We start from the raw sequence: 21,944 nt of genomic DNA on the forward strand, positions 1-21,944 counted from the left end.
GTAATCAGGAGGGTAGTGTCATAGAAAAATGAATATGAAAAAGAATGTCTCTATGTGTATAAATGAGTCACTGTTGTACAGCAGAGATTGGCACAGCATTGTAAATCAACTAGACTTCCAGTGGTTAGGACTTCACGCTTCCACTGCAGGGGGCACAGGTTTTGTTTGTTTGTTTGTTTTGTGATACGCGGGCCTCTCACTGTTGTGGCCTCTCCCGTTGCGGAGCACAGGCTCCGGACGCACAGCCTCAGTGTCATGGCTCACGGGCCCAGCCACTCCGCAGCACGTGGGATCTTCCTGGACCGGGGCACAAACCCGCGTCCCCTGCATCGGCAGGCGGACTCTCAACCACTGCGCCACCAGGGAAGCCCAGAATAGGGGTTTTGAAGTCGAAAATACTTTAAATCCCAAAGTACTGCATATTAGCTATGAGACCTTCAGCATATTATTTATCCTCTCTGTTTTGATCTCATATATAATATTGAGCTTATTAGATAGATAGATAGATAGACAGATAGATAGATACAGACAGACAGACATATCATCTTCCCCTTCATCATAAATCCTCTCCTTTAGGTGCCTTCCTCTCAATAACTGGCAACTCCACCAATCCATCCTCTCAGCTGTTCAGATCAAACAACTTGGAGTAATTTTTAATTCTCCTCATGACATAATCAATCTGAGAGCAAATCCCATTAGCTCAACCTTCAAAATTTATCTAGACTTCGTCCTCCTCTACTACGCCCTCCTCCATCACCCTGCTCTGAGCCACCTCTCCCATTGTCATAACTTCCTAACTGGTTTTCTCACTTCCACACTTACCTTCCCATCCACTATTCTCATCACGGCAGCCAGAATGACACTTTTAAACATCAGTCAGATCCAATTCCCCAGTGACTTCCCATGTCAGTCAGAGGAAACGATGGTCTTTCCAATGGCATTAAAGGTCCCTCCAAAGCTCACCTACCCCTACCACCCATCTTACCCCACTCAGCCACCCGTATATTCCCTCCTCCTATGTTCTCATCTGCACCTGTACCATACCCAGCCCGCTAGCCTCCATGCCATTCTGGGAACATTCCAGGTTCTCTCCCACCTGAGGGACCTTATAATTTCTATTCCTTCCACTTGGAATGTTCTTCATCCACATAGCCTGAAGCCTCCCTACCTCAGCTCCTTTAAGTCTGCTCAAACATCATCTTCTTACCAAAACCTTCCTTGTTCACTCATTTAAAATTTCAATAGACTTTCCACCCAGTGCTCTCTGTTCCCTTAGCCTACCTCGTTTTTCTCTATAACATTTATCACCGTCTAACAGTGTTATATTGTGCTTATTTACTTTTTTGTTATTATTGTCTCTTCCCCCAAAACACACACACACACACACAAATGGGAGCTCCATGAAAGCAAGTATTTTTGGCTGTTTTGTTCATCATTGTATCCCCAAACCTAGAATAGTGTTCTCTCTCCCCCTCTCATCTGCTCTCCTCTTGTGATTTCTCCTCTCCTCGTCTACTCTTCTCTCCTCTTCCCTCCCTTTACCTTCTGTCCCCCTCCTCTCTTCCCCTTTCTCTCTAAAATATATATGTAGACATATCATGGCAAAATTTCTGTACTCGTGGAATGTTAGAGAAAGTGATATACAAAGCAAATCTTAAGTTTCCTTGGCTTGTTAGAAAACAACCCCCCTTCAATGGGAAAGAATATAGAATTAATCCTACGTTTAACATATGTGTACTAGCACCCTACAGTGTGTCAGGTACTACTTTATTTAAGAGAAATAAGAAATAACCTGTGACTTCAACTCACTGTCTAGTTTGAGAAAAAAGCGAGCAAATATGTAAGAAATAAGAGAAAGGTACTCACACAAAATATTTTACCTACTGAGGAGGGAATTGTGGGAGGTTTAAAAATACATTTGACGTGGTCAAGATAAAGCTGGTAACAACAATCAATTAGAGAGAAGACTAATAGCACAGTGTGAATTTGGTGCAGAAGTTTCCCCATCTGATGAACCTAGGGGGTTGACCAAGATGATTCAAGAGTTCCTTTGACAATGAGTCATCCATAATTTCATGATTGCTTTTGCCTGTGTTTGCGATTATGAAATGATCCTCATGCTACCATTCCTAATATTAGAAGATTCTGTTCTAACCAGTACAATATGTTAGGCCAGGGAGTGGGTGTTTGTAGTATGGGTCGATTTGTTCTCCAGTGGGCCAGGGTTACAGTGAACTCAGCATTTACTGGATAATAAACACATACTAGAACCTTCCCTAATTTGCTGAATGGGACTAAACAAGAGGTGTTTGGGGGCACATTCAGGGGAACTCAAAGAGTTAGATGGAGGAATGCGGAAGGTGACTAGTAATAGCTTCAGTGTTCCTGTATTATGAAAACAAAATTGTCCTTCTGAGTAAACATGTAGCAAACTGGCAAGTTCATAACTCCTGTGGGCAGAGGGCTGAACATGCCAATGGCACGGTGAAAAGAAGCCTTGAGGACATCCCTCCAATTTCCAAACCTTCTTTTATTAGTGGAAACTTTTGGAGTACTGCTCCATGCCCTAGAGGTAAGGTCGAGGGTGGGACCTTCAGACACAAAGGGAACATCTGGGGGAAAAAAACACATCTTCTTTAAGAGAGCTCTTTGGAAAATGGTAGGAATAGCCAATAAGTGGATGGTACTTTGTGATTTCATATGCATTGTCTCATCTACTCTCATAGTATCTCTGCGAGGTAAGTACTATCATTTTCCTCATTTGATAAAATAGAAAACTGAGACTAAGAGGGATGAAGTGACCTTCCCAAAAGGCAGACACAGGACTTGAAGGCTGGTCTTTTCACTCTCAATTCTACACTCATCTTCCCCTACTTGCTGTGATGAAATTCAGGAAAAAAGAGCTTGTAGAATTCTGGTCCAGAGTACTGTTTCCCAGGCCTGGTTGCACATTGAAATCACTTGGGGATATTTACAAACCCTGATGCCTGGGTGCCAACACTAGAAATTCTGATTTAATTGATCTGGGGTACAATCTGGACAAGGAGATTTTTTTTTTTTAAGACCGCCAGGTAATTCTAAAGTTTATTCAGAATTGAGAATAACTACAGGGAAATTATTTTAAATTACAGATTCCCTGAGCTCCAGGTCTTTTGAGTTAGAGTCCCATTGGTGAGTCGGGGTAATTGTATTATTTTATAATCTTCCCAGGCTGTTCTACTGAGTAGCCAGATCTGAGGACCACTGGTTTACCATACGATCGTTGAAGCTGCTCAAGGTGAGTACTACCTGAAGATCCAGGTACTAGTCCTACCTCTGTTCTTGTTCTTGTTCTCATGGGGAACTGATTCATCTTCACAGTGTCTCTGTTGTTTCTTCGTCCTAAAATGAGGCTACTGGTATTTGTTCCATCAATCTCTTTGAAATGTTCAAAGGAAAAGTGATGAATGCCCAAGTGTTTTAAAAGTTATGACACATCCTACATTTGTAAGGTATTATTATTATTGCTCCCCACTGGGTATTCTCGGTTTTTATCTCTAAAATGGACTGCCTTCTGAACAGGCCACCTCCATAGAAGAAGGATTCTAGGCTTTACTTCCTACTCTCTCTTTTGCCGTCTTTACAATTCGCGAGGAGGCAGCCTATGGCTAAGAAGAAGGGTCACTGCAGATTCTCTTTCCCATCAGAGGAAATAATACATAGAGGAACCTTGCCCCGGTGAGGGGAAATGGAAAGAGATGAGAACTGTGTAGCCCCAAGAGCAAGCATCTGTTGTTAAATATACACATACAAACAAAGGACTGAAATGTTAGCCGATATGATTTCCCAGCACTCAAATTCAATTCAGAAATGAGACTGCCCATTACCAATAATATCCCATCCAATCGGACGCATGCAGCTTCTTCACTGGGGCTATGCCAGGGCTTTGTGTGTCTAAGTCTGTAACAGGGATATTAGGAGTGACCTGGCGGTGGGGAGGAGGTACTTAAAGAAACATTGCACGTTATACAGATTCTTTCTCAGTTCAGACGCAACTCCTTCCAATAGGTCACTACTCTTCAAATTTTCAGAAGGATGACATAAGGGGATGACCTTTTAGAGGTTTTAACCCTAAAAGGAAGACTGCAAATCACTAAGGAAGACTGCAAATCACTAATGCCTGGGATCCAGTCCCAGAGATTCTGACTTAAATGTTTTCAGGTGGCATCATGTAGGTTTTAAGCCTCCAGGGAGATTGCAGTGGGTAGTCAGTGCTGAGACCTCAAGGAGAGAGAGTTGACAGAATAAGAGGGGCCAAGTCTGTATCCCCAGGCCCTTACTTTCCCTTGGGGGTTCTTCTGTGTGGGAAGAAAAAAAAACTCATAAAATTTGAGTTCGCAAAAGCAATATTTCTGAATAAGTATTTTTCTGTAATATGTTGTTATGAATACCTATGTCATCTAAATTTATAAATTAAATATTATAAATAGACATGTTATTGTTTTACTCATCTCCAAATTTTACATATGTATGCTCCCCCAAATCTTTTTAAAAACATTTTCATGGGGAAAATGAGGAAATCACTCATGATCAGGCATAAATAGAAGAAGGATTGATTCCTACAGTATTTTTAGAGCCTTAAATGTCTCATATGCATTGTGACTTCCTAATGTGGGAACGGAATATAACATGGTATATTTCCCATTCTTACTTGACCATGGAAACTTAATCCACATAAGACAAGAAGGCTGCAGAATGCATACTGGGAAACTCTGTTCTTGCCCAAAAGGATGCAACCCACCTCAAATATACCTTTAGCAGCGTCCTTTGATCTCTAAGCACAATGCCTCCATGTGTGTGTGCTATCTTACTGCTCATCATAATGAAGCTATCTCCTGTTGAGCTAGTACATTTCATCCAGGAGAAACTTTTCATTTTGTTCCTTTCTGTCATTCACTGGAATACCAGCCTTACTGAGTGATTGACATAACAAATGAGCTCACTGTTCAGATGCGATCCTAATCCCTACGACAGAGAATGCTCTGGCCATTTTCAAGCTCATCAGTATGATAATTCCTTAACTATACAACATCCAAACCACCACAAAATCATATACCAAGTAATGGAGAGTCAAGTAGCACTTCTCATCTGCTAGGTGATGTGTGAGTATACAATGATGGGTAATAATATGAATTGTAATTACAATGAATTGGGGATTCCTTGGGCTATGGTACTGATTAAAAAATTAATAATAACTATGAGTGATATTAGTGATCATATTTGGAGTATATATTATGTGATGGCTTCTGTACTAAGGACTTAACATTTAATTCTCACTATAATGATCCCCACAAGATTGGTACTGTTATCTCCATTTTACAACTAGCAAAACTGGGGGTGTGACTGACAAGGGGTTAATATCCAAAATACAAAAAGCTCATGCAGCTCAATATCAAAAGAACAAACAACCCAATCAAAAAATGGGCCGAAGATCTAAATAGACATTTCTCCAAAGAAGACATACAGATGGCCAAGAGGTGCTCAACATCACTAATTATCAGAGAAATGAAAATCAAAACTACAACGAGGTATCATCTCACACCAGTCAGAATGGCCATCATCAAAAAATCTACAAACAATAAATGGTAAAGAGGGTGCAGAGAAAAGGGAACCCTCCTACACTATTGGTGGGAATGTAAATTGGTACGGCCACTATGGAGAACAGTATAGAGGTGCCTTAAAAAACTAAAAATAGAACACCATATGATCCAGCAATCCCACTCCTGGGCATATATCCAGAGAAAACCATAATTCAAAAAGATACATGTACTCCAATGTTCATTTCAGCACTATTTACAATAGCCAGGACATGGAAGCAACCTAAATGTCCATCAACAGAGGAATGGGTAAAGAAGATGTGGTACATATATACAATAGAATATTACTCAGCCATAAAAAAGAACAAAATAATGCCATTTGCAGCGACATGGATAGACCTAGAGATAATCATGCCAAGTGAAGTAAGCCAGACAGAGAAAGACAAATATATGATAATGCTTATATGTGGAATCTAAAAAATAAATGGTACAAATGAACCTATTTACAAAACAAAAATAGAGTCACAGATGTAGAAAACAAATTTATGATTACCAAGGGGAAAAAGGGGGTAGAGGGATAAACTGGGAGATTGGGATTGACATATACACATTACTATATATATAAAATAGATAACTGATAAGAGCCTAGTGTATAGCACAGGGAACTCTACTCAATACTCTGTAATGACCTATATGGGAATAGAATCTAAAAAAGCATAGATATATGTGTATGTATAACTGATTCACTTTGCTGTACAGCAGAAACTAACACAACATTGTAAATCAACTATACACCAATAAAAATTAATTTTAAAAAACCTGGGGGTGAAAGTCAACATAATCTACCCAAAATCACATAACTACTAAGTAGCTAAGTCCAGCTACTTAACCCTCTATGACACTGCATTTCTCAATCTGTAGCTTTCCAGAGATTATCCCAAGCTGTTTGAGGAAAAAGGCTGTCTAGCGCCATATTCCAGAGTTGTACCTCGAACTCTAAGTGACTGGCTTTTATACGGTAGCTACAGCTGGTGGCAGACAGAAGTAAATAAAATGGATTAGTAAAAGGCCTATCTAATACTAACCCAGAACTTTAAAAAGCCCAACAGTGTACTAGAAATGGTTTCTATCAACATTTTTTATTTTCCTATTACTATTTTTTAAATTGAAGTATAGTTGATTTACAATGTTTCAGGTGTACAGCAAAGTGATTCATACATGTGTATGTCTATATACACACACACACACATATATTCTTTTTCAGATTCTTTTGCATTATAGATTATTACAAGATTTTGAATACAGTTCCCTGTGCTATACAGTAGGTCCTTGTTGTTTTATATTATTTTTTAAGGTACTTGTTCTATTGTATTTGACAACTCTCCTATGAAGAAAATCCTGGGAATTGTTCCCCAAGGAGGAACTATTGATATAGCAGGAAAACACTACTGACCTAGGTTTGAATCTGGGCCTCTACATGACTTTGAGTGAGATACTTAACCACTTCTTGTCGAAAAACTGGGGATAATTATATCTTCCTTGCAGAGTTGTTATGAGATATAAATCAGATAATGTCATTTGGAAAGCCAGGCACATAGTATTTGTGCAACAAATTATAGTTTTCTTAAGGAAAACAATAGGAAAAACAACAACAATTGAAAAGGTGGCAGTCCATCTGCTCTTCTGCCCTTTAGCTTCCTGGTGCTGATACCATTTGCAAGTTCCCACTAGGGGGTGATCATACTGTGCTCCAAGTGATTATTTTAAGTGGCTCAGATTTGGCTGAAAAAGGTAACATTAACTCTAAGGGCTTACCTTGGGCAAAGATCATATAACCTTGCCACCTGTGAAGAGGCAGACACATGCACGATGGAGCTCCAGTGATGAAAGCTGCAGACTGCAGGACGGTCTCTGTGCTTCCTCAGTGCGCTTTCATCAGTGTGCATTCTGGCAGTTTCCCAGCCACCAGGAAATCTTTGTACCCAGAGACTCTTTTAAGTCAAAGAACAATGATAAGTACATTTGCGTACTCTATGAAAAGTATATAATGCAGTCTGAGGTATTTGATGTAAGTCATAATTAAAATGGCTAAATCTTCATAAAATGATACAGGCAGGACCACTAATATTTCATCTTTATATTTGATGAAAAATTATTAGTAAATTATTTGTATGGGCATTTTTGCAGATTTATATTTAACCTTTAGACTATAACTAACTCTCTACTACTTTGTAGATGGAGGGGATACTTTCTTTTAAAATCAAAGACAGTTAGGTCTCTCAAGGTGGGGAGATGTGACTATAACTTTGGAAAGATTATAAATGTTTCAAAAATGTAAATGCTATAGACCAGAACATCTAGGGACTAAAATATTTCATAGGTGGATAAATCCTGATGATGCAACTTACTAGCCTCGGTGTACTTGTCAATAAAATGAAAATAATTTTATATAATTTGTGGAGTTGATGTGAGGATTAAATAAAATGACCTGTGTAAAGGACCTAGCGTGAGACCCCACGTGGAGTAGACACTGATAAATATTACTTCATTTTGCTTTTTCCTGTGTCAAGATGGGCTTCACCTAGCAGATCTTATTTGGCAGAGTGGGTTAAATATTCTTTGGGGACAGAGAAAGCAGCTTTTAGCAGATAGCTTTAAGCCCTCAGAAACCTAGAGTGAACGCTAACCAAAAATAAATTAAAAGGCAGTGTGAAAATTGTAAACATAAACTTATTCAGTTATTTTTTGTAAAGCTTGTAGAAAACATTTAAAATGTATAAATGAAAAAAAAAGCAGGTGAGGAGCTGTCACAGCTCAGACAACAGTTCCACGTCTTTGGAGAGTTTACACACATCTTCGTGCCTCAGTTTATCGTCTTCCTCAAGGGGATAAAATAGAGAAAACAAAGAATATGCTACAAGGGCTCAGAATGCTTCCCCTCAAAGCTCATTATTATGACATAAAAGCAGCTATTTGTAAAGCAATGCTTAGAATCCTGTTGTTATATAATTAGAACAAATCACATTCTGTTGTTCTCCATTTATTGAAAATCAAGGGGAAATCCAATTCTGAGTGGTTGATTGACTCCCAAAGGACCTGTGATGCCGCCTTTTATTTCACAGCCCTGGCAGCCACATTCAACCTATGCCCCAGTGAAAAGAATATAAATAACATGCATAGGAAATGAATGAACTATTCAAGAAGACATTTTTCTTATATGTTTTCTTTTCCAGTCCTTTTCTTGGGGCTTTGAAATGGTCCTCAACTTACCAGGACCAACAGAACTTCAACTTTGAAACACAAGGCAGGCTACACCACGTAGCTAGTGTACGCAAGCAACATTTGCCATCTCAGAATGTCTCTTTGGGGACTTCCCTGATTGCACAGTGATTAGGGATCGCCTGCCGGTGCAGCGGACATGGGTACGATCCCTGGTCTGGGATGATCCCACATGCCGTGGAACAACTAAGCCCACGCGCCACAGCTACTGAGCCTGCGCTCTACAGCCCACGAGCCACAGCTCCTGAGGCCGCGTGCCACAAACTGAAGGCCATGCACCTAGAGCCTGTGCTCCCCAAGAAGAGAAGCCACTGCAATGAGAAACCTGTGCACCGCAAGGAAGAGTAGCCCCCGCTTGCTCGCCGCAACTAGAGGAAGCCCACACGCAGCAACGAAGACCCAATGTAGCCATATATAAATAAATAAATTTATAAAAAGAAAAAACTTTAAAAAAAGATGTCTCTTTGGCATGTGGATTATTTCAAACTGAAAACAATCAAGACCCAAAAGGCTCAAGAAGAAACTTTGACTTTTCCCCTAAGTGCCTAGATAGAGGACCTGTCCCAGGCAGGGAGCTGTCACCATAGATCAGTATAATATGTACTAGATATATAGACAGAAAGGAACCCAGCAAAGTCTGCTTGTTAAAATCCCTCTCGGCGTCCCATCATCTCTGCCTGTCCCAGCAAACATTTGCTTACCAAACGTTTGCTTTTCCATCTCCATGTCAATTGCCTTCCTCCCCTTTGATGTCCCAAACCACTAATCTCAACATCCTCCTTTGTCTTTAGCTGAATATGGTATTTAAGGTGAGAGCTTCAGCCATTTTGGTGAGTTACTCAGTTCTCCTGGGTCTCTCCCCATGTATACATGTTATTAAACTTTTATCTGATTTTCTCCTGTTAATCTGTCTCATGTCAGTGTAATTCTTAGACCAGCCAGAAGAACCTAGAAGGGTAGGGGGAAATGTCTTCCTCCCCAACACTCGCTAACAAAGAACAGTAAGCAAACGATAATACATTTGTAGAAATAAAGCACTTTCGTAGCCATTATCTCATTTGATCCTCAATAACTCTGTGGCATGTGGCAAGGCAGTTATTTCTTATTATCCCCATTATACTTATGAGGAAACTGAGGCTCAGGTTGTAAAGCAAGAAAGTGTGAATGGGGTGCAGTGGGAAAGGGGAAATGTTGACTCCCTCTCAAAGGAGGGAGGTGATGGGCAAGAATGATATTAGAATGCCATCAGTTCTCTATGGGGTTGGGGCAGTATATAAGAAATGCAAGTTTTTAGCAAAGCAGGGAGTGGCTAATATGGCAGCAGTGACATCCTCGTGTAGGCCATCCTCCACGGGTCCCTGCGAGCCTGGGATGTTTTGCAGTTACTTACAAGAATGCAAGCAATGTGATTCATTCAGGCACCATTTAAACTTTAAGTTCAGCTCAGATGTAAAGACAAAGGAGAATATGCCACCAACCCGGCTGGTTTTAGTGAATATAAAGGCAGATTACCCAAAGCTTAAAAAAACCTTAAATGGACTGCCTTTCTTACCCCACCCTTACGGAGTGTTGGCTAGAAGAACTTACCTATTGTGCTAGGTAGCATGAGAGAAGGGGAAAAACAGAGTAGGGCAACCCAAAGTCAAAATCAACAACCTTTGTGGATCTGAGCCATCGACTCTTTGCCTTAAGGGGATGAGGGAGGAACCAAGTTTCCACCCTCTTAATGCAGAAATGAGAGTAATTGTTGAGAGAAAAAGGAAACTCTTTTCCTTCCTCCCTCCCCAGAAAAAGCGTGATTAAATAACAGCACAATGGTGCCACTCCAAACCCCAATATCCTAATTAGAAAACAAAAATGACACGCTTTTAAAAAGAATTTTATACACATTTCAGATCCGAAACAATAACAAAGTAGGGTGTCTCCAAACCTAGATCTAATGTGATTACACACAGTAATTAACAATGAATTTGTAACCAGCCCTGTTGGCTCTGTTCAGATGCCAAGGATGGGAGTCCAGTGGATCATCAGTTGTGGGTGTAGATCCCTAATCTAAAGGCACTGAAACTTCTGGGTGATGAGAGATGGAGTCCAAATAGCTGCAGAGACTTAAAGGAAAAGAACAAGGCTTTTGAGACTGTAACCAGCCAGACACCTGGGTTTCTATCTCGGTGCCAAATGTCATCCCTCCTCTCTGCAGACATCTATGGGACAGAATCAAACTCAAGCCCAGTACATTCAGCAAAGCAGAGACTCAGTCCAGCATTCAACCCTCTGCCAGGCTGATATTAGGCCTGAGGACATCTGTCCCAGCCAGGAAAGGAGGAGTGCCAGAAAGCTTGAATTCAGCCTGTCGTCTTGCGTTTGCTGGGATTTGCAGCATCAGTACCAACAGAGAAAATTTTGATGCTGGATGGCAAATTCCTCTAGGCTTGATTTTGAACAAGGCCAAACAGAAAGCCCTCCTTAATGAATGATTTGGATGATGGATTATGGTTCCGGGGTGATCAAACCATTTCAGCCATTCCCATACAGAGGGATCACATCACCATCCAGGGAAGCAGGCCAGCCCTAGGCCAAATTAAAGATGAGGCCAGATCTGTCCTTGGCATGCTCAAAGTCAGTGTCTCTACCCACCTCCCTTCTTTCAACATGCTCCCCTTCCCTGCCTTCTCCCTGCCTTGCACCCCAGCAAGGCCCAAACCCTCCCTACGGCCTCTGGCTCTCCAAGGATCCCTCTCAGTAAATCGGTTATCTGAAAGAAGGCATTGCCCCACCGTGACAACATTTACTGAGCTTCCATTAAGGGACAGACAAAATGCCATATATAAGAAAGATAAAGATGTGAAAAACTTGCTCTTGAACCTTGATGAGTAGAGCCTTATAATTCACTCAACAACATGCATTGAGTCTCCTACTGTGGGTAGGACATGGCGCTGGGCATAACCAAGGATAGAGAGGTGAGGAATATGCGTTTTCTACTGAGAGAAATCCCTTGAACTCATGAAAAGACTTAGCACAAAAAAAAAAGACAAGACTTAGCATGATACGTAGAGCAATGCCACGGGAAGAGGCATAAAGTCTTGGCCAGTTACTGGAAAAGCTTCTAACCGCTCTCCCTGCTTTCTACCTTTGTCCCCCAAAATAAGAATAACAATAATAACTAATGTAATATAATATAAATCCATTCACCACTTAGGAGCCAGAGTTTTCATGGTAAAATGTAAATCAGATCATGCCACTTCTAGCTTAAAACCTCCCAGAAGCTTCCCAGTGCACATAAAACAGAATCCCAGCTCCTTCACCACAACTGAAAAGGTGCTGGATGGCTGCCCACCCCCATCCTTCCATTGTACTCACTTCAGACACATTGGCTATTTTTCTCTTTCTCAGACATTCCTGCCTCAGGACTTTTGTTTTTGTAGTGCCCTCTGCCTGAAATCCTTTTCCTCCAGATTTTTGCTTGGCTGGCCTCACTTCATCGTTCCAGACTCAGTTCAAATGCCCCTTATTCAGAGATGCTCTCACTGATAAGCCCATCTAAGGAGGACCCCCAGAGTCACTCAACAGTTATTCTCTTTTCTTCATGACATACATTACTATCTGAAACTATCTTCTTTTTATTATTTGTCTGATAGAAAACCCACACTTAGCAAAACCAACATTGAGCTACCAATCTGCCTTCTCCAAACCTGCTCATCTTCAGTTTTCCCCACCTTGCTTAAAGGCATCTCTGGGGCTTCCCTGGTGGCGCAGTGGTTAAGAATCCACCGTCCAATGCAGGGGATATGGGTTCGAGCCCTGGTCCGGGAGGATCCCACATGCCACGGAGCAAGTAAGCCCGTGTGCCACAACTGCTGAGCCCGTGCTCTAGAGCCCGTGAGCCACAACTACTGAGCCCACGTGCCACAACTACTGAGCCCACGTGCCACAACTACTGAGCCTGCGTGCCTAGAGCCCGTGCTCTGCAACAAGAGAAACCACCACAATGAGAAGCCTGTGCACCGCAACAAAGAGTAGCCTCCACTTGCTGCAAATAGAGAAAGCCTGCGCACAGCAGCAAAGACCCAATGCAGCCATAAATAAACAAATAAATAAATTAATTAAAAAGGCATCGGGCTTCCCAGGTGGTGCAGTGGTTGAGAATCTGCCTGCCAATGCAGGGGACACAGGTTCGAGCCCTGGTCTGGGAAGATCCCAAATGCCGCGGAGCAACTAGGCCCGTGAGCCACAACTACTGAGCCTGTGCGTCTGGAGCTTGTGCTCCACAACAAGAGAGGCCGCGACAGTGAGAGGCTCGTGCACTGCGATGAAGAGTGGCCCCCGCTCGCCGCAACGAGAGAAAGCCCTCGGACAGAAACGAAGACCCCACGCATCCAAAAATAAATAAAGAAGATTTCATTTTAAAATAAATAAATAAAAATAAAAAGGCATCTCTGTTCTTCCAATTCTTCCAGTGGCTCATATCAAAAACCCCGGAATCACCCTAAACTCCTTTCTTTCTTTCTGTACCATCCATCCAGAAGTCCTATTTGTTCTACCTTCAATATAACCACTTTTTATATTTCCTATAATATAAGTCCCCTAGAGTCTCCCTGTTTTTCACCTGCATTAGCCTCTTACCTGGTCTCTCTGTTTCCTCCTGGCTCCCGCTTAGTCTATTTTTAACACAGCAGCCGGAGTGATCTTCTAAAAAGAAGTTATTTCCCTCCTCCAAGCTTTCCAGTAACTCCTCATCTTCCTCAGTAAAAGCCAATATTCAGCATCTAGAGCCATGTTGTCCAATACAGTAGCCATGGTGGCTACTGAGCCCTCGTCCAGGGGATAGCAGTGTGGGGAGAGATAAATTAGGAATTTGGGATCAACATATACACACTACTGTATATAAAACAGGTAAAAAACAATGTCAATACCTTGTAACAACCTATAATGGAAAAGAATCTGAAAAAGAACACACACGCGTGCGCACACACACTCAGACACATATATATAACTGAATCACTTTGCTGTATACTTGAAACTAACACAACATTGTAAATTAACCGTATTTCAATTAAAAAAAAAAAAAACTAAGTCCGTAAAAAAATGTGGCTTGTCCAAATTGAGATGTGCTCTAACTGTAGAAGGCACACTGGATTTCAAAGGCTTAGTATGAAAATAAGATTGGAAAACATCTCATTAATAATTTAAGATTGATTACATATTGATATGTTAAAATATTGGCTATATTTAGCTAAATAAAATATATTATTAAAAATAATCTAGGGCTTCCCTGGTGGCGCAGTGGTTGAGAGTCCGTCTGCTGATGCAGGGGACACGGGTTTGTGCCCCGGTCCGGGAAGATCCCACATGCCACAGAGCGGCTGGGCCTGTGAGCCATGGCCGCTGAACCTGCGCATCCAGAGCCTGTGCTCCGCAACAGGAGAGGCCCGTGTACCGCAAAAAAAAAAAAAAAAAAAAAAAAACTAACCTGTTTCTTTTTTAAATTAGGCTATAGAAAATTCAAAATTACATCTAAAACTCATTTGTAGCTCACATTCTATTTCTATTGGACAGTGCTGTTCTGGGGACCCCGCAAAATTAAGAGTCCAGGGAGATAAAGACGAACCATTAAAGATGACTGAAAGGTGTCCAATGAGGTCAGAGAAGACTCAGCCAAAATTAAAAATAAATAAATAAATTTATTTTAAAAAAGAGAGAAAGTGAGGGAAACAGAAATGGAGACTGCAAGTATGGGCAATTCTTTGAAGGAGTTTTGCTATAGAGGGGATAAGAGAAATGGGCAGGTGGCTGGAGGGAAACATGGGATCAAGGGATACTATTTTCATATGAGAAATACAGCATGTTTATATACTGATGGAAATAAATTGATAATGAAGAAGAGAGAGCCTCTCCAAAATTTCTAGAGAAAAATTACCAGAGTAATCTCCTTGAGTAGATGTGGGGTCCTGGGACTTGGTGTACAAAGGGAGGGGCGTGCCTTAACTCGGAACATGGACAGTTGCTCAGGGTAACCGAATGGAAGATGGAACATAGGCATAGATGCAAGTAGGTTTGTAGAAGTGCTGGAAGCAGCCTATGGAAGGTCGTTTCTGATTGCTTCCATTTTCTCAGTGAAAAAGAAATTATGGTTGTTAGCTTAGAATGATGAAGAAAGAGAAAGTGTTGAAAGTTTGAAGAGAGGTTTGAAATCTTGTTTATGAAGTAAGAGTGAATAGACTAGGGAAATGAATTAGAATTGCTGGGCCCACTTGAGTTTAGTGGTTCATGAGTTTAAAGTGAGACCATGGGTAAGATTGGGTGTTTTCCTCCATCCAAGTTCAGCAACCAGAAAACAAGTGCAGAGTAGGAAGAGAGTTGTAAATGACCAGATTGGAGTTTTGCCAAAGAAGGACAAAGAAAAGAGAGGTGCCAGGGACTTAGGTGTGTAATGTGAGTGATTATTAGGATAGAATATAAAATCTATCTATAGATAGATTGGATGAGGAGGTAAGTTAGGACATGTGGGAAATGGGGACAGTGAAAAGATGGTAGGACATATGAATTATCTGGTCAAAGTATTTTCAAGTCAGGGTGGAAGGGACAGAGAACTGGAAGGATATGAGGTGGGGGTCCTAGAGTGGAATGCTTGAGATTAAGATTAAGATGTGGGAGGTAGGAGTTACTGATAAGGACAAGGTCGAGGGTATGGGATGAGTGGCCCATTCTGCGGGAGATGGGAGATGAAATTGCTTATTACGGAAGCATCCAAACCCTTTGCCCCATTTCTAGCCACCATTGCCCCATTCTCACCATCCTGCTCTTCCAACCCCCATTCAATCCAAATATAGTCACCTTCCATGGGAAATCCAACTACAACAAGCACGTTGTGATTTTTGTATTACTCAGCGTTAGAGGCCACGAGGAAGGATCTCACAGAGTAAAATTCAGCAGTGCACCTCTCCCTTATCCTTTTGCCCCTCCTCATCTCATGAGTCATCCCATATCACCTCACACCATCTCACCCTGGTCTAATTACGCAGAATCTCTCCTTTCTTCTTGAAGTTTTGGCACTTTCTAAGAATCAGAGCTTAACAACAGACAACGCTCAAACAAAGGTAACTCTCTCAAAGGAATTTTCTTACTATCTGCTATGAGAGTCTAAGCTTCTCCCTCTGATTATACTTCTAAAATAACAGTTCTAATTGTAGTTCTTCAGCTTTTAAAATCCTCTGATGGCTCACTCTAGCCCAAAGAATAAACCCAAGCATTCAGGAGCCTCTACAATCCACCTCAGCCTAAATTTTCTTTTCTTTTTTTTTTTGGCCGCATGGCTTGTGGGGTCTAAGTTCCCCGACCAGGGATCAAACCTGTGCCCCGGGCTTCCCTGGTGGCGCAGTGGTTGAGAGTCCGCCTGCCAATGCAGGCGAGGCGGGTTCGTGCCCAGGTCCGGGAAGATCCCACATGCCGCGGAGCGGCTGGGCCCGTGAGCCGTGGCTGCTGAGCCTGCGCGTCTGGAGCCTGTGCTCCGCAACAAGAGAGGCCACAACAGTGAGAGGCCCGCGTATCACAAAACAAACAAACAAACAAAACCTGTGCCCCCTGCAGTGGAAGCGTGAAGTCCTAACCACTGGACCACCAGGGAAGTCCCCATCTCAGCCTAAATGTTAGCCCTCATTTTCTTCCACATACTCCCCAATCCCAGGCAGGCACCTACACCCCACGGAAGACCTCCTCATTTCCTAAACAGGGCATACATTTTTTTTTCCTGCATGGCTTTGCTCATAAAGCCCTCTCTCTGGCATTCCCATTCCCCACTTACCCACTTGTCAACATTCTCATCATTCCTGAACAAATGTTTCCTTCTTGCTAAAGCTGAGTTTCTCAATCTCACACCATTCACATTTTGTGCTGGATAATTCTTTATTGAGGGGGCTGTCCTGCACATTGTAAGATGCTAAAGCAGCATCCCGGCCTCTACCCACTAGATGCCAGTAGCAATCCTCACCCCCATCCCACCATCTGCAGTCGTGACAATTAAAAATATCTCCAGACACTGTCAAACATTCTCTGGGCTCCAAAATCGCCCCTGACTGAGAACCCCTGCTCTTTAAAATTTTCTCTAGTTACCCCCCATGAGAAAGCACTTCACCCCACTCTTTACTACACAACACTACTCAATTAAAACCCCTGCAACAAAAGCAGTAAAAACAGAAGTAATAACATTTAGCACATCCCTCTTTTGTTTCTGGGGTTGCTTAGATGTCTATCCCCTTATCCCCTTCCACTGGATTTGTGAGTTCTTTGAGAGTAAGCTATCTTCCGGGTATCTCTAGGACCCAGCATAGTGATTTACTATAGTGGGTAGTCGGGACATATTTGCAGAATTGATGTGATAAGGCTATAGTCTCTGTTTTCTGACTAGCCATTTGATGACCACATCAGTTGAAAGATTAAGAAGCTAATTATTCTAATGCTGTTTTGCAAAGTTCTGTCCATGCCTGGTAAGTTATAAGAAGCATGAAGAACAATGGATTCTGGAGAGTTTGGGGTGTTTTTTTTAAATCTTCATATTTTGGAATGGTTTGTGGTTGAATAAATGTTAATTTTTCAGACTCAATTTACCTTAACATAGTAATGTGTTTCATTTCAATGAATATTTTAGTTTGAGTCCATTTGCAGACTGAATGCTTTTTCAAAGTTTAAATGTAAATATACAGTAGTGGGCCAAACTGTAAAACATAGCACTTTGGTAAGTGCTGGTAGAAAGCATTCTGGATTGGTTCATTTGTATAGATTTCATTGTCCAAATTGCTTGAAAGTTCCTTGAGGGGAGGAACACATCTGGCATTTCTCCTCTTTCCCATAGCACTTGCTAAGTAAATTCTTTTGAATTAATTGATTGAAACTTTCTAATGGGAGAAAATAAATCTATTGACCTAGAATGCTCCAGGAACAAAGTTTAGAGTTAAGTTTTAGAAGTTGTGGTATGGTATGGCAAATATTCTAGAGGCTTATCCCATCATTCTTTTTCCTCTTTTTCCCAAGGGACAGAGTTGAGATTTTGTAACTGGGCCCTTTGTCATTCAAAATAAAATACTTGCCCCAAATTACCTATCTCTGAATTTCTTTTACTTACTTTAAATGCATGGATATTTTGAAGTTTTGTGTTTATATGCATCTGCACCTAATATTAACTAATACATAAATAGTTAATTGTAATTCAACAATATTTTTGAATAAGTGCTATGCACTAGGTCAGTAGGTCTCAGCAAAGAGAGCACATTACAAAGACCATCATAGTTTTCCAAAAATACAAATGTTCCTGTCATACTTGAGACTTTCTGAATCAAAATTTATATGATGGGCCTCTAGCAGGAAAAAAATATGTGTATATATATATATATATATATATATATATATACACATGTGCATACTCATACATACTGTTATATGTATCAACAAATTAGATAAATTAGATGGCATGAATATATATATTAGTTATATATAATATATAGTGAGTTTATATGTATTTGTATAGTTTTTCATAGTGTTCCCTTATACTCCTTTTTATTTCTGTAAGGTTGGTAGTAATGTCCCCTCTTTTATTCCTGATTTTAGTAATTTGAATCTTCTGTCATTTTTTCCTGATCAGTCTAGCTAAAGGTCTGTCAACTTTGTTGATCTTTGCAAGGAACCAAATTTTGATTTCATTGATTTTTTTTCATGTATGTATATATTAGAAATATATATATATATATATATCCTACTTATGTATATATATACTACTTATATATACTACTATATATATTCTACTCCTTGTCTAATCTTTACTTTTTCTTTCCTTCTACTTATTTTGGCTTTAGTTTGCTCTTGTTTCTTGAGCTTCTTAAGATAAAAGTTTAGATTATTGATTTCAAGTCTTTCCTCTTTTTTAACATAGGCTTTTATAGCTATAAATTTCCCTCTATGTACTGCTTTAGCTGCACAATAAATATATTTTTTTAAGCCCTGAAGAGAATTCTGATGTGCATACTTGGTGAGAATATGCTGTATTTCTTTGCCACCATAGATTTTTGTTTGTTTGTTTTCCATTTCCCAGCATGGTTGCTGACCTTTGAAGCCACAAAGCTTTTCTTATAAAGCAAAGTGCCTTGGGTTTGGTTTGGTTGAATTTGCTTGCGGCTCAAAGATTTTTTTCACAGCCTTATCTAAAAAGCAAGGGCATGTTTGTTTTACTTGGTCTTTTCTGGGAAGTGAAGACTTAGGTTATATGGGCCCTTTTTAAAAAGCCCTTTCAGTTGGAATTTTACTTCTCTGCTTGTATTTCAACTAAGTGTGTTTTTGGCAGCCCTGACACAATGTTTATGTCATTTAAGCAGAGGTCAGCTAATAGTGAAAGCTTCCTGTGCTACCATAAACCCTCTCCCCTGGCCTCTGTACTTTATTTGCCTTGCTTTGCCCATGATTTGGCAGCATTATCACCCACTCCACGTGACAAGTGACATCATTGCTATAATGAGAATTCCAAGCAGCACCACTGGATCAAAGCCCATCTGTGTGCTTGCTCCCACACTTGACAAAACAAATTCCAAATTCATTCAGCATGCCAGTGCCATTTAGTCACTGTGACATATCCCAAATTTTGGACTCTGTGCAAAAACCAATCTGTGCCCACAGAATTAATCACAGAACACATTTTATGACGTTTGACAACAACTTAAAAGGTTCTCATCTTTGGCAGGTGGCTCTGCCAATCTGCAAGTATGTGCACGACAAATTCTGAACAATATATTGTATGGCTGAAAATACATCGTGCAGGATGAACACCCTGGAGAGAACCAGAGTGAGTCCAAACAATTCTGAAGTCTGTCTCAGTGACACATAAGCCAGACTGCTGTCTTGTGAAGGAGGGATGATGGCCTTAGGTACACATAGAAAGCCAAAGAAAAGGCAACAGCTCGTGTGCCAGTAAATGCTGAGAACATTGGCACAATTGCCTGTGTTGGCAGGACCAAGAGTTTGAGATGGCTAATTTAAGCGACAAGATCCTGGCAAACAGATTTATTTAGGGGAAGGGTGCGTCAGGAAGATGCCAGAAAAATACATCAATCTGTGCCTTTACATGTAGTGTAGAGTGATGATGAAACAATTGACATTAAAAAAGTAAACCCTTACACTTTAACATAACCTGCAACTCATTTTAACAAGTAGGGTTTACCTTAGATTTCTGGTATTCTGAGATGGGGTTTTGTGTTCTGAGCTGAGATCTGTGACCAAGAAAAATTCCCCTCAATAGGTGTTCTTGTAGAGATTTCCCCATATTGTGGTGTTTAGTTGATTAGACCAAGTGTTTTCACATATTGTTTAATTTATTTAAAATGCAGGCTACTTCACTTTGACAAGATCATTCACTTCAAATAAAGAAAGCCATTTATCAAAAATTTTACTTTTCTGAGGAGTATATTATAGAAACTCGGTTGGAAAAAGAAAGAAAACTGAGACTTTAATTGTACTAATAGAAGCCTGAATAGGTCCTTTTGCATAAAAGTAATGTTTTACTCTGTAATAAGATATAACTCTTTTAAATATCTATTCTATATAGTAGTGCCTATTTGTATATGGTTCAACAGGCAATGAAATAGTAAAACATTCCACCTGGAGTGTCTGACTTCCTCACATTACTTTCCACTTTCCTAGCTTCCCTAGACAGCATTCTACCCCCAATTTTCCTCACCCACTCCAGTTTTCTCTTAATTGATGCTGTCTTAGTACATTCTATTTGCAATGTCTTGAGTGAAGAAAGTTTTCATACCTGCATCCTACTTAGGACTTTCATTTCTTATACAAAGATGACATTTGCATAATTTAGCTTTCACTGGGATTTGTCTAGACTCAGGCTTCCTATTCTGAGTGTTCCTCTCCATCTCCGAAGCAGGAAGTAATGCGAGGAAGCAACAGGTGAAGAGGAGTTTTTCCACAGGAAGAGCAATTCTCAATTAAGAAGCTGAGTGATTTAATAACCTGGGAGAGGCATACAAGCAAAAGCAGGTCTGCCTCATTTGTGCTCACAATTGCCTCCTTTGAGATGCGGGACAGCGATCAGTCTTCTCTTCCCATAAAGTGAAGGAGTTGGAACTCTCTAGATCTCTCCTAACTCTAATTCTCAAAGATACATGAATTAGGAAGGGACATTTTAGGAGATCTCTCCTTACAAATTAACTGATTCTTTCATTTACTTTGTACGTTGAATATAAATGGGTTCTTAATTAATTGAATCATATTTTCCCTGCTCAGAAGTAGCTCCTAATACTTTTTCTTCCTTACCTATGCTTTAAATAATTAATGATTTGTCATGTTCTGAGTCCCAATCCTTAGAATGTGACTTTTCATTCTTTTTATTCCCCTGCAAACTTTGAGGATCTTCTAATTATCCCTGGAATTGTGAAATTTCATGATTATTATGTGTATTAAAAAATTACCAAGGATAGGGAAAGAATCATTCAAAAGGAACAAAGCAAACAGTCCACAATCCCAGTTCATAAGAATAGTTCCTATTCCTGCCAATCAGAGTAGAACCACGTAATTCATGGGGCATGAGGTAAAGAACTTAGAAGGGTATTTCCTCAGTGGTGGGACACAATTAGCCCTTCACAAAAGACTCAACTGGTTCCACTTAACAGAGCTTAAAATCAAGCCTCAAAAAACAAAATTATTTTCAAGTGTTCTGTCTGCATTTCAAAACAAATCTCAAAAAATATTTATAGGAGTACAAAAATATCCAGCACCCAAAAAAGTAAATTTCACAATGCTTAGCCTTATTTAGTTAGTTAGTTACCAATCATGCAAGAAGCAGGAAACTATGAGCCACAATGAAGAGAAAAATCAATCAATAGAAGCAGTGCCAGAAATAGCACAGATGATAGACTTAGTAGACAAAGTAAAATTGTCATTATAATCTTATTCTATATGTCCAGGAAGCTAGAGGAAAGATTGAGCATGTTAAGTGAGAACATGGAAAATGTAGAAACACCCCCATACACACCCCTAAATCAAACTGCTAGAGATAAAAATGACAATATCTGAGATGAAAAATGAACTAGATGGGAT

This window comes from Aethalodelphis obliquidens, unplaced genomic scaffold, assembly GCF_003676395.1.
Source record: "Aethalodelphis obliquidens isolate GAN/ISIS:26980383/991018 unplaced genomic scaffold, ASM367639v1 scaffold14, whole genome shotgun sequence".
NCBI classification, from domain to species: Eukaryota; Metazoa; Chordata; class Mammalia; order Artiodactyla; family Delphinidae; genus Aethalodelphis; species Aethalodelphis obliquidens.